The sequence below is a fragment of the Spermophilus citellus genome, assembly GCF_964194105.1.
Source record: "Spermophilus citellus genome assembly, chromosome: 13".
Taxonomy (NCBI): domain Eukaryota; kingdom Metazoa; phylum Chordata; class Mammalia; order Rodentia; family Sciuridae; genus Spermophilus; species Spermophilus citellus.
The window spans coordinates 70,448,503-70,466,083 of NC_138193.1; the positions used below are offsets into that span (position 1 = coordinate 70,448,503).

Below are 17,581 nucleotides of genomic sequence, written 5' to 3' on the forward strand. Positions count from 1 at the left end.
TATGGGAGAAAAAGACATGTCTTTTTGCATTTAAGATTTGCTTTAAAATATGCCAAACACACAAAAATTTAGGGAGGGAGTATAAAAAGGTTTTAAAAGATCAGCAAAGTAGTAACAATTATTAAAACTAGTTCTGGATTTATTATACTATTATCTCCACTTTTATGTGTATTTGAAAATTTCCATACTAAAAGTAGAAGTTATTAAACATTTCATTGTAATGACAGATTAAATTAAAATCACTTGACATCACTACTATATAAAATCTGGCTCTTGGTACTCAAAATACATTTACTTATTTGCTTAATCCCATAATACATATAAAATACATTCAGAATTACTAACTCATTCCCTTAAGAAAAACAAATTTATTAACTAGAGTGGAATACTTATGCATAGTTCATTTTCTCATTAGCCTTACAACAGGAGTTTATAAACCTTTTTCTACGAAGATTCAGATAACAAAGATTTTCACCTTTGTGCTCTAGACAGATGGTCTATATTTCAACTACTTAACTCTGCCATAGGAGTGCAAAAGCAACCTTAGACAATACATAAATGAATGAGCATGGCTGTGTCTAAAAGAATTTTATTTTAAAAAATAGTTGGTGAGTCAAATTTAGCTCAGAGGCCTTAATTCATCAACCCATGCCTTAGGATATATACTAGAAAATGCTGTGGTCCAAAGTTACTTGAGTCAGTTTTTATCTTTCCTAACTGCTTCAGTGTGGTTGTGTTATTTTTGTCATATAATGAATTTCACTTGTTATTATTTGTACTCAATTATGGGTGTCTCTCACATTCTGGTTGATTTAAATTATCTGTTTTGTTTTCTTAGTAAGTGCAATATTAACAGTCTTAAAAGCATAACTGTATAAAATAGTTTACTTACAAACGTGTCAGTACCCCTTTAACGCTTCTATCCTGTTCCCATTCCTCCATTCTTTTCATCTTGCCCCCATCTATTCCTTATAAGTAATTAGTGGACTAAATGTTTCTGTTCTCCCAAAAGTTCTGTGTTAAAACTCAAAGTTATGATATTAGGAGGTGAGGCTTTGGGGAAGTTATTAGGATGAGATGAGGTCATAACTCTCCTTAATGGGATTATGCCAATACAGCTTGCCTATTTATTTATTTGGTATGCTGGGGATAGGATCCAGGGTCTTATGTATGCTAGGCAAGTGCTCTACCACTGAGCTATACCCTGAGACCAAGATCTTGCTTCCTTCTGCTCTCTACCATATGAGAAAACATTGAGAAGTTCCAGTCTCACCCAGAAGCCTTCCCTAGAACCTGAGTATACTGGCACCCTGACAATTCCAGCAACCAAAACTGAGAAATAAATTTTGGTTGTTTATAAACCATCCAGCCTATAATAATTTGTTAGAGCAGCCCAAACTAATAAAAGTAATCAATATCATCAGTTCCTGATTTATTATTTTTTCTTTTTTCTCCTCTTCCTCCTTCTCACTCTTCACAAATAAAGAGATACGGATATATTTTCTTATCTTCTCTTTATTCTGACATGAAGGATGACATTCTATAAATGTTCTTGTACTTTGTTTTCACAGGTGTCTACATCATGGAAATCAGTCCATATGGAATCATAGAGCTCGTACTCATTCTCCTTTACAGCTGCACTATCTGCCTTTCTGTTACTATACAATATTTTAAAAATTATTCTAGCAGGAGTATTTTTAAATTATATAATGTTTTTTCAAAAAAACTATAGAATTATGCACATAACATAGTTTATGCACACATCAAAATTTACAGCTCAATAAATGTTCATAAAAATGAATACACAAATGAACCAGCACCTTGGTCAAAAATTAGAATGTTATAAGCATTCCCAAAGCATTCATCCTTATGTTACCTTCCTGTTCTTCTGCCCCCAGCAACTAACTGGGATAGAGATTTAGGGATACAGAAAGAAGACTGGACTTCTGAAGGAGAAATATCTCTGTCAAAATATAGACCCAAAAACTTGTGAGCCAGAAGAAGGAATCTAAAGGCCAAAAATGGTCAGAATGTAAGTCTGTGTTAAAGTGATCATAAATTTCTTTGCAATTTTCCAGTTCCCTATAAGTTTTCTGGAATGTAGTGAAAGAGGAACAAGACCTCAATAGAAGGAGACCATTAACCTCATGAGGATAGAGGCTAACATTTGATTGAGCCATGACCCTCTGGCCTGATCACCTGATAATTACCTGATTAACCACCCGAACTTCAAAGTCATGGATGTGAGCTGAAAACCATGAGCCAGATCAGACCCTCTAAGGGGGAAGCATGATCTTGTTGCTCAATATTTTTCAGTCACAAAAGAAGCCCAGCCCCCTTTAGATCATACATATTCTGCCCAGTTATGTACCCTAATAAAAAATCTTAAGACCTGGTTGAGCTCTTTTAGTAAGATTTGTTTCTTTTTTATTTGAATGAGCATTAAATTATTTGAAATAATTACTGCATCCATCAATATTATCATATGATTTTTCTCTTTTTTTCTGTAAATGTGGTAATTTAAAGTGATTGATTTCTTAAATTATTAAATCATCCTTGTATAATGACCAAAAACCTCTTCTTATGATATATAATCCACATTATATATTGCCAGATTAACATTGTTACTATTTCTTGTTTTTAATATGTTGCTGGATTGGATATGCTGAGAATTTTTGCATATATATTCATGAGAGTGATTGGTCTGGAATATTCCTTTTCAGCTTTTGTAAATGAAGGTTATGTTTGCTTCCTATAAAGAAAAAAAATGTTTCTTCTTTTTCTATTTGAAAAACTATGTTGCATTAGTTTCCTCTTGCTTCTACAAATTACTGCAAACTCAGTGGCTCTAAATAACATAAGCATATGGAAGTAAAAATTGAGTTAGTAGGCTGCATTTCCTCTAGAGACTCTAGGGGAGAATCTGCTTCCTTGTCTTTTCCAGCTCCTAAAAGCTGTCCACATGTCCAATGCTCTTGGTTCTTCCCCCATATTCAAAGCCAGTTGTGTTTCTCTCATTTTTGGACTAATACACCTGTCTCTCCTTTTTTAGGACACTTTTGATTTCGTTAGGACTGCCTGGAAAATCTAGGATAATCTTTTCATTTCAAATCCTTAACGTAATCACATCTGCAAAGTAACTTTTAGTTCGAAAGGTAACATATTTACCAGTTCCAAGAACTGGGAGGTGTACATTTTGAGGAGATAATCATTCTCACTACAATATATGTATAAGTGTGGTGTTATTTCTACCTCAAAAGTTTGGAAGAACTTATCAGTGAAGCAATCTGGGACTGAGATTTTCTTTGTGGGAAGCTTTATAAGAATGAATTAAACGTCTTAGATATATCATGGACTGTTCAGATTCTCTACTTCTTCTGTTAGTTTTGGTAAGTTACATTGGAATTTGACCATTTCATTCAAAGTGAAAGTTGGATCATTCATAAGATTCTTGGAGTTGTTCATAACAGATTTTTACTCCACCCCTCACCCACTCCCAATGACTGTAGGGTCTGTTGTAATGTTTCTTTCAAGTTTCATAGATTTAAGTTTTGTTTATATCTCACTGATTTCTATTCTTTATTATTCATTTTCTTCTACATTCCTTGGATTGTGTCTGGGGTTTTATTTTTAGATTCTTGAAATAAAAACTTAAATCATTGTTTTTTAGTTTTTTTCTTTTCTAATGTATGCATTTAAAACTATAAATATCCTTATATACACAGATTTCACATCTACAAACTTTGTTGAGAGGTTAATTTTTGAAAATGTTTTCCCCTATGCAATCTTTCTTATTCTGATTTTTTAAAGTATAGAAAAGTTGTATTACTCATCATGATAGAGAGGGTACTAACCAAAATCCATTTATCTCTTATGATAGCTGAGGACATGGCAAGAAAAATAGTTTTATGATATGTGACTAAATTCTCTCTTGTGAGGTTTAAATAGAAGTATGTGTGCCTTCACTCTTTACCCCAAATGCAAAGAGAAAGGTCCAAAGGGAAGAAGGATTACAAAAAAAAAAAAAAAAAAAAAAAAAAAAAGAGCTGAGGGCTCTGAATTTTCATTTAAAATAGAGGTGCCACACACCTGAATACCAGTCTCAGTCAGTTTTATTAACTAGAAATAAATTTATGCTATACTAAGCCATTGAAGTTTGGTGAACTATATAATTTAGTGTACCCAAATTTACATATTTGCAAAGAAACATGAAATTTTATTTTTAAAACATCTGTAACATTTAACTCAGAAAATCCATTCCTATGGAACTAAGCAGTATTGAGAGTTTTGAGCTACAAATATATTTATTGTATCACTGTTTATAATGGAAAAAATTTAGTAAACAACTATGGCTAATAGCATAGGATTTTACTTAAAAATTGGTTCCCATACAATTCAAGTTATATTCTAAAAGTTTAATTACTCACATAGGTATATGACCTTGGTATATTGTTAAGTGGGAAGAAAAGAGTAATACGTAATATACATTATCTATGATACGATTGTGTGTGTGTGTGTGTGTGAGAGAGAGAGAGAGAGAGAGAGACAGAAAGAGAGGGAATTTGGAAGGATTTAAGTAAATGGGATGTGGGTATAGTCTTTTCTCAATTTTTTTCTTTTATATTTATTTGTAGTATCTGATTTTCCTGAAGCAAAGATATATTTTAACAAGGCAACTTATATAAATATAAAACTTATATAAACTTAGATTTTATTAATGTTATTTATATTGAATGTATTAAGATTTATAACAAGAATTCAAGGACAGATGTGAATTAGTGGTACTTAGAGTATTTTGTATAAAACGTTAATTTTATTTATGTTTTGTGACTACCATGCTAATGATATTTTGATTCTGTAATTGTTCTTTTTAATTTTTTTTGGTTGTTGATAGACCGTTATTTTATTTATTTATATGCAGTGCTGAGAATCAAACCCAGTGCCTCACACATGCCAGGCAAGTGCATTATTGCTGAGCCCTAGCCCCAGCCCGCCCTTTTTTATATATAATTTTATTTTATTTGTTTTTGTATGTGGTGCTGAGGATTGAATTCAGTGCCTCAGGCATGATAGGCAAATGCTCTACCACTGAGTCACAACCCCAGCCCTCTTATGTACTTCGTAATATTCTTTTTTGTGTCCTCTATTTTTTAGCAGTTACAGGCACACAGTTACAATGGAATTTATGGGTGAATTGAATTTAAAGGAAGGATCAAACTGTGTACATTGTTGTGTGTGTAAAAACATGGAAATAATAATTAAATTTGCAGTCCCACCAGCAGTGTATGAGTGTACCTTTTCCCCCACATCCTCGCCAACACTTATTGTTGTTTGTATTCATAATAGCTGCCATTCTGACTGGAGTGAGATGAAATCTTAAGAGTAGTGTTGATTTGCATTTCTCTAATTGCTAGTGATGATGAACATTTTTTCATATATTTGTTGATTGATTACATACCATCTTCTGAGAAGTGTCTGTTCAGGTGCTTGGCCCATTTGTTGATTGGGTTATTTGTGTTTTTTTGTTTGTTTCTTTGTTTTTTGTTGTTTGTTGTTTGTTTTTTGGTGTTTAGCTTTTTGAGTTCTTTATATACCCTAGAGATTAGGGCTCTATCTGATGTGTAAGGGGTAAAAATTTGCTCCCAAGATGGAGGCTCTCTGTTCACCTCACAGATGGTTTCTTTTGCTGAAAAGAAACTTTTTAGTTTGAGTCCATCCCACTTATTGATTCTTGATTTTAATTCTTGCACTATAGGATTCTTATTAAGGAAGTTGAGGCCTAATCCCACATGATGGAAATTAGGTCTACTTCTTCTTCTATTAGATGCAGGGTCTCTGGTTTTATTCCTAGGTCCTTGATCCATTTTGAGTTGTTTCATGCATGGTGAGAAATAGGGTTTTAATTTCATTTTGTTGCATATGAATTTCGAGTTTTCCCTGCACCATTTGTTGAAGAGGATATCTTTTCTCCAGTGCATGTTTTGGCACCTTTGTCTAATATAAAATAATTGTAATTTTGTGGGTTAGTCTCTGTGTCCTCTATTCTGTACTATTGGTCTACCAGTCTGTTTTGGTACCAATACTATGCTGTTTTTGTTACTATTGCTCTGTAGTATAGTTTAAGGTCTGGTGTAGTGATGCCACCTGCTTCACTCTTCCTGCTAAGGATTGCTTTAGCTATTCTGGGTCTCTTATTTTTCCAGACGAATTTCATGACTGATTTTTCTATTTCTATGAGGAATGTCACTGGGATTTTTATTGGAATTGCATTAAATCTGTATAGTACTTTCGGTAGTATGGTCATTTTGATAATATGAATTATGCCTATTCAAGAGAGAGGTAGATCTTTCCATCTTCTAACGTATTCTTTGATCTCTTTGTTTAGGGTTCTATAGTTTTCATTATATAGATCTCTCACCTCTTTCATTTAAAAAAAACTTTCCCAAGTATTTTATTTATTTATTTATTTGTTTGTTTGTTTGTTTATTTTGAGGCTATTGAAAATGCTGGTGGGGCTGCAAATTGGTGCAGCCAATCTGGAAAGCAGTATGGAGATTCCTAGGAATACTGGGAATGGAACCACCTTTTGACCCAGCTATCCCTCTCCTCAGTCTATACTCAAAGGACTTAAAAACAGCATATGACAGGGACACAGCCACATCAATGTTTATAGCAGCACAATTCACAATAGCTAAACTGTGGAACCAACCTAGATGCCCTTCAGTAAATGAATGGTTAAAAAAATGTGGCATATATACACAATGGAATATTACTCAGCAATAAAAGAGAATAAAAGCATGGCATTTGCAGCTAAATAGTTGGAGTTAGAAAAGATAATGTTAAGTGAAGTTAGCCAATCCCCCCAAAACAAATGCTGAATGTTTTCTCTGATATAAGGAGGCTGATTCATAGTGGGGTAGGGAAAGGGAGCATGGGAAGAATAGACAAACTTTAGATAGGGCAAAGAGGTGGGAGGGAAATGGAGGGAGCATGGGGTTAGAAATGATGGTGGAATGTGATGGACATTATTATCCAAAGGACATGTATGAAGACACGAATTGGTATAAATATACTTTGTATACAACCAGAGATATAAAAAAATGTGCTCTATATGTGTAATATGAATTATAATGCATTCTATTGTCATATATAAATAAAAAATAATTTTAAAAAGAATAATTAAAAATCTCAGTGGTAGCATGCATGTAGAATTGTGACATAATTCTGGCATGTATTTTTATGGTATCAAACAACAAACATTTATTTTAGGGAAATTGAAATACCGTCAGCAAATAAAATATGAAATAATGCCCTTGAGAGTAATTTCTTTTCCTTTTTGCCAATAGAGGGCAACATGAACAAGTTGCTGGATTGACTGTAGCGTTCCCAGCCTTCTGTTTCAACAAAATTTTAAAAGTTAATATTAAATTTGCAAAAAATAAAGGCAGCACAAATTGAAGATACAAAACTTTTAAGGAGGAATTCTTGTCTGGTTTCTCTTTCAATCTCCGCACTACAGTGTTGGTAGAATTGTCCCCTATTCTCTATAGGAAAAAGGCCATGTTCTTTTTTTTCTTTCTTTCTTTCTTTTTTTTGGTACAGGGGATTGAACTCAGGGGCATTTGACCACTGAGTCACAACCCCAGCTCTGTTTTGTATTTAATTTAGAGACAGAGTCTCACTGAGTTGCTTAGTGCCTCGCCTTTGCTGAGACTGGCTTTGAACTCGCGATCTTCCTGTCTAGGTCTCTTAAACTCTTGGGTGTGCACCACAAGGCCAAGTCCTTTCTTTCTTTCTTTCTTTTTTTTTTTTTTTAAGAAAGAGGATCGAACCTGGGCCACACGCATGCCAGGCCAGCGCACTACCGCTTGAGCCACATCCCCAGCCTAAGGCCAAGTTCTTTAGTATGACATTTGGATTTCTTCTTAATATAACTTTAACTTTCATTTCTCACCATTTTCCACCTTTGTCAACTGCCTTCTTAAAGCTATTTGTGGCTCCCCAAATACACTATACATTTGTATGATTCAGTGCTTTTCTTCTGTAGTTCTTCTACCCACGAGAAGTTCCCTGTATTTCCCCTCCCCATTGAATGCCTAATCTTCATGCAAGACTTGGCTTAAAAGTCACCTTTCTGTAAAGACTTTCTTAATTTATCATTAAAAATGACCTTGTTTCTCTCTCAAATAGCACATAATATGGGTTCCACTGCTTCAAATAGTCAGTTTGTATTCATTAGCAGTCTACAGAGTTCGAGAGGACTCATTTGTCAAAAAGGAAACATCTATTCATTTTCATATCCTCAATGCCTGATACAAAGTAAATATTCTAAGTATGTGTTCACTGAATGAACAAAGGAAAGGAACTGAGTAGGAAGTTCTTATATAGGGAAAAACATCTTAGCTTATATTTTAGCCTGGTATTGTAGCTAAGGCACGTGGATGATACTTCTCTCAAGATTTGGAAGTATCAAATACTACTGAAAGTTTTTTTTTTTAAATAAGTGGACATTTTTGGTAAATTTAATTTCATTACCACCTCTTAGTTATCATGACTTTTGTAATGCTAGTCCAAGGTAGAGGCAGAAGCATAGGAAATTATGTTACAGTTTAAAGAAATCCTGGTAGCACTAGGTCACATGATTTTCCAGACAGGTGGAATTCCACTTCTCTGCTTCTCTGGAGACAAGGGATGATCTACAATCTGTGTGTACTCAATATACTCATAACCGATCCCAGTCTCATTTTGCCCATATGCTGAGGTTAGCATTCAAGAGTGCAATAAAGGGAGAGGAGACATTCCTTTCATGATTTGACCTCAGGCATGAGTACCACAGAATGTTCAAAAACACATGATCTATATAACAGTAAGTAGACACAGATGATATTTTGTAGAGGTGATCATTGTTATACCATCTGCCAGGTTTTGCAGTTGGTTAAAAAAAAGAAAAATTATTTTGGCAGGATTTGTTCTTCTCAAAATCATGTTGATTTTTGCCAATTCTGTGTAATTTGATATGTGTCTTGCAAATTGAGTAAGAGAAAAAATTCTTTCACATTGTACTCCAGGAAAAATATGGACGTTGTCTTTATGAACCTTGTTAAAAAAAAAAAAAAACACATGTATGTCTTCAAGCCTAAATTAGATAGGGCCATGGTAAACAAGGAAATGGAGACAGTTACTTAACTAATTCAGAGTTACCAAACTAAAAACCTTTTTTGTGGCTACCATGATATAATTGATGTACTATGGCCATCTCTGAAATTAAAACAGAGGATATTGAAACCTAACACTGAGAGAAGGCTCCCATCTGAGAACAAAATAGGCCCAATCCAGAATTTGGAATCCTGTCTGCTAGTAAATTTCCATAAAAGGTGTGTGAGTTTGTGAAAGGCAAAAATTGCACATCGTTGTTTTCTAAGTTAGAGACAACATCTTCACAAGATTAGTATTGTGAAATATAGGAAGTCTAGCTGGTGGATAGAAAAAGATTAAACAAATTTGTCAGAAGGTATCATCTATTAATACTATCCCAACCAGTACCATAGCTGTATACTATGTTGCTTTCATAATTTTGTAAGAGGCTGATGGGATTTTAACATGAAACCTAATTTGTAAATGATTTGAAATGGGTATGTATTCTTAATAAATATTTAATGAATGGGTTTTAGTGAAAGTTGGTTTGTAAATACTACTTCCAGATTTTGCTCCAAATGGGGATACACATAAGAGAATCACAAGTAATTTGTGCTCCATGGTCACTTTAACTTTATTTTGATTTTTTCTTTTAAAATAATGTCTTTTAATAAATAACATTTTGTATTACTTAAATATTCTTTTTTCTATTTAAAGAAAAAAATTCTAGATGTAAACTATGAAAACTATGAAAAATTAATTATTTCAATAAATTCTTCATTCAACCTATACACAGCATATAAAATATATAAGACTTCAGAGGGTATTGATACTATATATTTGTTAGTTAAAAAGTTAGTTACTACCATGCCTTAGGAGATCATAGATAACTAACTATATGCCACAAATTTTATGGCAACTTGTTAACATACTTATCAGCTGTGTTTCTTAATTGCAATCTATCAAAATTTTAAGCCTCTGTTAATTTGAAAAGAATTGCCATCATGCATGGCTATCAGAAGATCTATAGAAATGATTCCAGGTGTTAGACACAGCTCTATGCTGCATTGTCCTGTTGTATCTTCTTGCCCCACCTCCACTCTGTTCTTTGTGCCTCAGAGGTTGACCTCTACAGATTACATTGTCTGTGGTTTCTTGTTCTCTGCTTCCCCTTAGGTTCAACCAGGCGCTGGCCAGAAATAAAAGTGAGGAATTTCTTCTGTGTTATGATTATGGCAGTGGCTCCATGCTCTATAAACACAGCTCCTGTCCAGTGGCTTTTTTTTCCATGATACCAGCTCTTTTAGGGTTCCCCAAAATACACTCTCTACCTTTTACCCCTTCAGGCCTACAGTAGAGAATTCTACCTGTTAATTGTTCATGCCAGGTGCTTCACCACCTTCTATTGGTTCATTTAACTCTCCACACCGCTCTAAAGCATTCTTTTATCAAATTCTCCTCATTCAAACACTTTAACTGTGCCCCCTGCTTCCTGTCAGAACTCAAGAAGGTTTCCAAAAAATAGTCTTCTATCCAGAAGAAAAGTTTTCAATGGTGACTGAAACAATTTAAATTATACCTGATAGACTTGAATAATGGAATCCAGCTTCTAAGCAACTTGTGGGCCACTTCTGCAATTCTAGAAAATAACTATACAATATATTGATGGAAAATAACTATACACACACACACACACACACACACACACACACACACACATATATATATATATATATATAATTTAATATTTGTAAAGTTAAAAAAAATCATTGGAAAAAAGTCAATCCTGTTTTCTGTTTGATTTGCAGCCAATATATTCAACTAGTTTGGAGATTGACAAACCATGGTCTGGGAACTAAACCTGATCCACCATCTTTGATTGTAAATAGACTTTAACTACAACATAGTTTACCTACTTCATTATATTACAGTGGCAGAATTGAGTAGTTGCAACAGAGACATTATGGCCCATAGATCCAATTTGGCCTTTATAGAATAAGTTTGCCAACTTTTGAACTAGTTGGTTGAATGATACATTTGTCACTTTTCTTTGTCCTCATTTAGAAGCAATCTTCTGTGTATCTTGAATGCTTAACATGCTTAAATATTGTAGTTCAGGAAATACTGATCAATGAAGAAAGTGAGAATGTACTGACAAACATAGAACTCATAATCTCAGTTTTTCTCCAAACTTGGAGAATATATTTTATTCTTTATAAGACATATTAGTCAAATTTCATTTATGATTATGGGAATTAAGTTCTGATGTTTTAAATTTTGTTCACCTGGTAGTTCTACACCATAATAATATGATAATCATTTGTAAAAATGCATTTGGATTATATTTATTGATGAATTCAAATTAAAAAGCATATATCCAAACTTTGATCATTGCTGTATTTTTAATGATCTTATGAGAAAGTTTAATTCATTAAAATACTATTAAAAAATTACAGCAACATATTAACCTCTGAGTAGAATTATACATTGCTCTTTCTATTGGTTTTTTCCTTTAAATTTTATTGATTTTTTTCCAGTGATGAAATTGAAACATTACTTGTATAACAAAAACAATTTTTAAAATGCAAAACATGATTAGCTCAATGTAACTGAAAATTTTATATCATTATTTTAGTTTTAGAAACCAAAGACACACTTTAGTTTACAAGAGAAATAGAGTGAAATTGAGTCTGAAAACTCTTCTCAAGCTAGTATTTTAATTTTTAAGTAATTGGCACATATTAATTGAAATAGAGAATAAGAACATTTAATTTGGAACATTTTCAAAATTTCATATGAATTTTTCATCACCAATATATGGCTACTTATCAGTATATATATATATATTTTTGGAGGGGGGTACTGAGGATTGAACTCAGGGGCATTTGACCCCCGAGCCACATTCCCAGCCGTATTTTGTATTTTATTTAGAGACAGGGTCTTACTGAGTTGCTTAGTGCCTTGTTTTTGCTGAGGATGGCTTTGAACTTGTGATCCTCCTGCCTCAGCCTCCAGAGCTGTTGGGATTATAGGTGTCTGCCACCTCGTCCTGCAGTATATACATTTTTATATGCTTTCTTACTGCTATTCAACGGAGGAAATAAAATATCTTCAGATATCCTCACTTGTATGTTCTCATTCATAATTTATATTTTTTAAAATATGGGAGCACATCTACATTTTTCTGTGATTTAAAGTATTTACTTGTTTCAACTCATACTTAGTAGCAGAAAGGTATCAATTATTGCCTATGTGGAAATATTCTTACAGATTTATCTTAAAGAGAATGCTAAGTTACAAGTTCAAGGCATGCTCTAAAGATGGTATTGTTATACCCAAGAATATCTATTTGTTTCTTTTATTAGAAGTCTTAATTTTTTTCAGGCTATATGACTTGTCAGTGATCTTTACTATGGGACTAATGCCCCCCCCACAGGGCATATTTATCTATTTTATTAATAATCCATCATCTATGCAGACATAGGCTAGGTTCTATATCAACTAGTCATTGCTATGTCTGTCTCTAGGATATAAATGGGTGAATAGTAGAGGTTAGGAATAGGCTTACGATTAGAATAAGAAACTTCCTATTTTCTTACTTTCTAAATGTCTATTTTACAATTTTGTCATTTTCTGCAAATGTCTTTATTTTTTCCTTTATTTATGAGGTTTCCACTTGCTTAATATTTTTTCATCAACAGCATCACATGAGTCACTGCCTATTGCATAGTTTTGAAGAATTGAAGAAGAAACAATGCAAACACAGAGACTGATTACATGATTGAACAGCCAACCCTGAAAATACTATACCTGGAATTGACCATTAATTTATAAGACTATTTTGTGTCAGACTGTGGCTGAAGAGTTAAAGAGACAGAGTAGAATCTCACTTCCCTAAACAAAGATGAGGAAACTGAAAGTAAGCAAAAACATTATACTTTTAGACCTGTTACAAATCTATAGGCTTTACTCATCTTACTCATCTTATTATTAATTCTTTAGACTATTTTAATGATAGACTATTATTCTTTAGACTATTAGATTTAGACTTTAGATTATTAATTCTTTAGACTATTTTAACGTGCATTCCTAGCATACAGAAAATTCTAGAAACACTGAATTTAAATGGGGCCATAGGTAGATATATAGTCAGTTACAAAAGAAGATAGAAAAACTATTCCAAGTAAAATAAAATTCAAAACTTAGTTTTTTGGAACTTTTTTCCTTTCTTCTTTTTAATTGGTACTGGTGACTGAAATCAGGAGTGCTTTACCACTGAGCTTCATCCCCAGCCTTTTCTTATTTTATTTTTTAAAATTTGAGCCATTTGTTTCACTAAGTTCCTGAGGCTGGCCTTGAACTTGTGATCTTACTGCCTCAACCTCCCCAATAGCTAGGATTAAAAGAGGGCACCATTTTGCCAAGCTACCCTAGCACTTCTTAAGAGCCTCTGAGTATATCACTATATAAAAGCACAACAGGATTATTTAGATAGTTGTTATGATGTAATTTCTCAAAAATGTCAATTTATATTCAGAACATGCTGTTCAACAAAGCTTAGTCAATTATAACACATTTTCAGAAGATTTCCATCAAAAGGATCCCCAAAAATGTAGTCTCAGGTAGTGAGGATCTGAGGTCTCAGGTTCTGGAAAGGTTGAGGCCAGGATGATCTCTTGAGCCAGTAATTAGAGGTCAGTCTAGGAAGCACAGAGAGATCTCCATGTCTCAAAAATAAATAAGTAAATAAATAAAAATAAATCATAAATAATAAATAAATAACAATTTAAAATTAAAAAAAAAACAGTTTGGGTGTTCTGAGAAGAATATCATTGTATGTTGCCTAAGAAATAAAAGATTATATGATGTTTATGTATTCCTCTAAGCTTTTCTCTGGAAAAAAAATTATGTAGCCTTGAGAAAAAGCTGTCTTGAAGGCTATTTATTTTATGACCTCAATGTCCCAGGGCAAATTCTTTAGTCCTTCAACAATCTCTAGCTAATGTCTTCTCAAGGTCATTAGTTAATTAGAATAGTTCTCAGAGTTGCTCTGCTATGAGCTCTTGTCTATTGTTAGGAATTTAAACTGGTCTTCATGGTTGAAGGAAGACATTGCTCTATTAACTAGATAGATGTGTCCATAATGGTGTCCACTATTGCAAAGCACAATCCTAGACCCAAGGATACAAAATTGAATAAAACAAAATTGTTAAGGAGAAAAAAGCATGTGGGCAAATACATGCCGATTCACAGCAAGTTACTAAAGGAAGATGGAGATTAGATACTGTGCAGGCAGAGAATGCTTTACAGAGAGGTAACATCCTGAAGGACGAGTAGGAGTTGGTCTGACTAGCAAGCAAGAAAGAGCATAGGGCATTCTGGACAAGGATGGTAGCATGTGTATTATGGTGAATTTGAGCATGGAATTTTATGGTGAATTTGTGATGGTTCACTCTGTTTGGAATACAGAATTAGAGTATTTGAGAATAGCAATTTATACTGGACTGAAAAGAGAACTTTCTCTTTCTGAGTTTTCTTTTTTCTGTCCAGTTGAAATGCAGGACAAAACAATAAGTCCACTGGTCTAAGCAGGTGTCCAGTAGGAAGTAAAACCACTATGCCCATTTTACAGTTGAGGAAACTGATGCTCAGAGAAGTTAAACAACCTTGCATAATTTGGATCACCCCACCCACATTATATTTATCTTAAAACTATATTGGATATATTGGATAATTAAAACCTTCTATGTTGTCGGGTGAATCTAAAATATTACTCATTGCATCAAGAGGGCTCTTCTGAAAAGTCTGTGACAGAGTGAATTTCTTGATCACATTTTGCAATGTAGAATCATACAAAATGTTTTCCTTTGTGTCTTTCACTTAGTATAATGCTTTTAGGATTTGTCTATGTTTTAGCATCTCTCTCTCTTAAGTATTTTTTAGTTGTAGATGAACACAATACATTTATTTATTTATGTGGTACTGAGGATCAAACCTGATGCCTCACACATGCTAGGCAAGTGCTCTACCACTAAGCCACAACCCCAGCTCCTGTTGTAGTATCTCTTGCCCTTCATTCCTTACCATTGACAAATAACATTCCATCATATGAATATACTACATTTTATGCAGTCATTTATCAGTCAATGGACATTTCAGGTGTTTTGACTTGGGGCTATTATAAAAAATGGTGACATTCTACTGTTATATTATACTAGCTTATGAATATGATTAGTCCTGCAAATCTCTGTATTTTAAAATATTTTCCTCAAGGAGCCTTGTTCAGGGTGAAACTATCACTTCTTATGGTACCGATCAAGATAAACACAGGTAGAAGTAGAGATAGGTGCTCTTGGTATATAGGTAGTGTTATATACTGAGAGAATCTTTGTCTAGTGATTTCTAATTGGAACCACAGTCCATCCCAACTATTTAGTTTTGCTTCAGAATAAAGCTGAGTAAATAATTTGGAAACTAACCAGATGGGTATGGTTTTTCCAAAGTCCTTTCCTGTTGCATTTAACATTCTGAGAAAGGATGGATGGAAAATCACTACAAAGTACAAAACAAAAGCACTTTGAATAAATCTTGAGAAATATTTTCCTATGTGAAAGGATAGGAGGCTTTTGAATTTAATCTTACAGGACATTGCAATTCAAGGACCATTAAATTATATATAATATACAGTCCCTCTTTTGCCAGACAGAGAAGTTTCCTGATTGTACTCTTGAGATATTATAAAACATTTCTAAGGCTGCTGTTAAACTAGAGAATTGTGAATTGGTAGATTTTCAAATAAGTTCCTGCAGACTTCAGTCTGGCCTAAAATTTCCTGTTTTTACAATTAACTCCTCATGTTTCTTTGTTGAGTATGTGTGTGTGTATGTGTGTGTGTTGTGTATGTGTAAAACCTAAAGATAGACCAGGAAGCATCTGGGGCCATCTGGTTCTAGAGGGGAATCCAGATTTCTGTGAAGGATGGGATGGGTACTAAATCTAAAATGGATAAACCATGCTACATTAATGTACTACTCCTGGGCTAACCCTTCAGCCGCCATTATCTGAAACATCCTTAACCTGCTGTACTTGTTGTTAATACTTCCTGGGGTTTCCATCTGTGATTGAAGTAAGTTGGTCTGTCCTAGGGTAAACTCCAGAATAAACATAAGTACTTTCATGTTGTCAAGTTTCTATGAGATTATAAAGGAAAATAGACATGTCAAGCACTGGGCTGCTCTTGAAAGTAATGCTTCCTTCTTGGAGCCTCTTCTCCCTCTGTCTGCATTTCCTTTACCAAATATGAATGTGATTAAGAAAGAGTCATCAAGAGTAGAGGAAAAAGATTGCTAGCAACCAGGATGACTCAAGTCTTGTGTACTGGTGAGGGCAATGCAAAGCTGTGCTCTACACCACCAGTGCCACATAAATGCATCCTAATAACTTTTAGAAGGGCATTTATTTCTCTATTTTCAAGACAAGATCTTTTCTGTTACAATTGAAATGAAGTAGGGGAGGTTACAGGTTAAGTTTTCTCTAATGATTCCTCATGGGGGGATAGTGATGAAAACATCACCAACAATAATAGAATAGTTGCTTTATAAAAGCTTACTGGTTTCATATGCTTTTATTTATTTATTTATTTAGTTGTAGATGGGCACAATATCTTTATTCTTATTTATTAATGTGGTACTGAGGATTCAACCCAGGGCCTCACACCTGCCAGGTTAGAGCTTTACCACTGAGCTACAACCCCAGCCCCTTATCTTCCTTTCATATGAAGAAAGTGAAGACAGAGAGGTTCAGTAATTTGCCTAGGCTTACAAAGCTGGTAAGTGTTATAATCAGGCAAACTCCAGAATCAGGCTCTCAAATATTTAATTAAATTTAAGAAATTGTGCTGTTTCTTAATTCAGTGTTATGACAAAAACGTTTTTACTGTTTATTTAAAATAGCATATATGTAAATGTGAACACGGCACACATTGTAAAACTATAACAGTATATTTATTTTCTTAAAAAATGTGTTTCACATGCCCATTTTATCTCAGGAAAAATTAGGAGAAACATTTGATTTTGCTAGTGGACTGCAAAAATTATTTTGATGGTTTCAGTCATGCATAGAATAGAGATTTATGACAAATATGTAATCTGTTTATTTGTCACCTAACTTGGATGACTTCCAAATGTTTCCTCTTTGTAGCTCTTGATTTTTTTCGGATATTTTTCAATGGCCAAATAGTCAGTCAGTCTCTCTCTCTCTCTCTCTCTCTCTCTCACTCACACACACACACACACACACACACACACACACAATGTCTGAATCACGTTTGCTCCAGTCAGGGAATACAGCTTTGGTTATTTAAAATCCTACCATATTTCACTGGCAACTTTGAAGAACATTCACGCTTTCTCCGACTAGATTTTTTTTTTTTCTTAAGAAGGAAAAG

General features: G+C 33.8%; 1 protein-coding gene across 5 annotated transcripts in view; it reads left to right on the top strand.

Moving 5' to 3' along the window:
* CCDC88A (coiled-coil domain containing 88A) overlaps positions 1-17,581 on the top strand; it is a 220,116-nt gene that overhangs the window by 66,309 nt on the left and 136,226 nt on the right. The gene's annotated exons all lie outside the window — the stretch shown is intronic.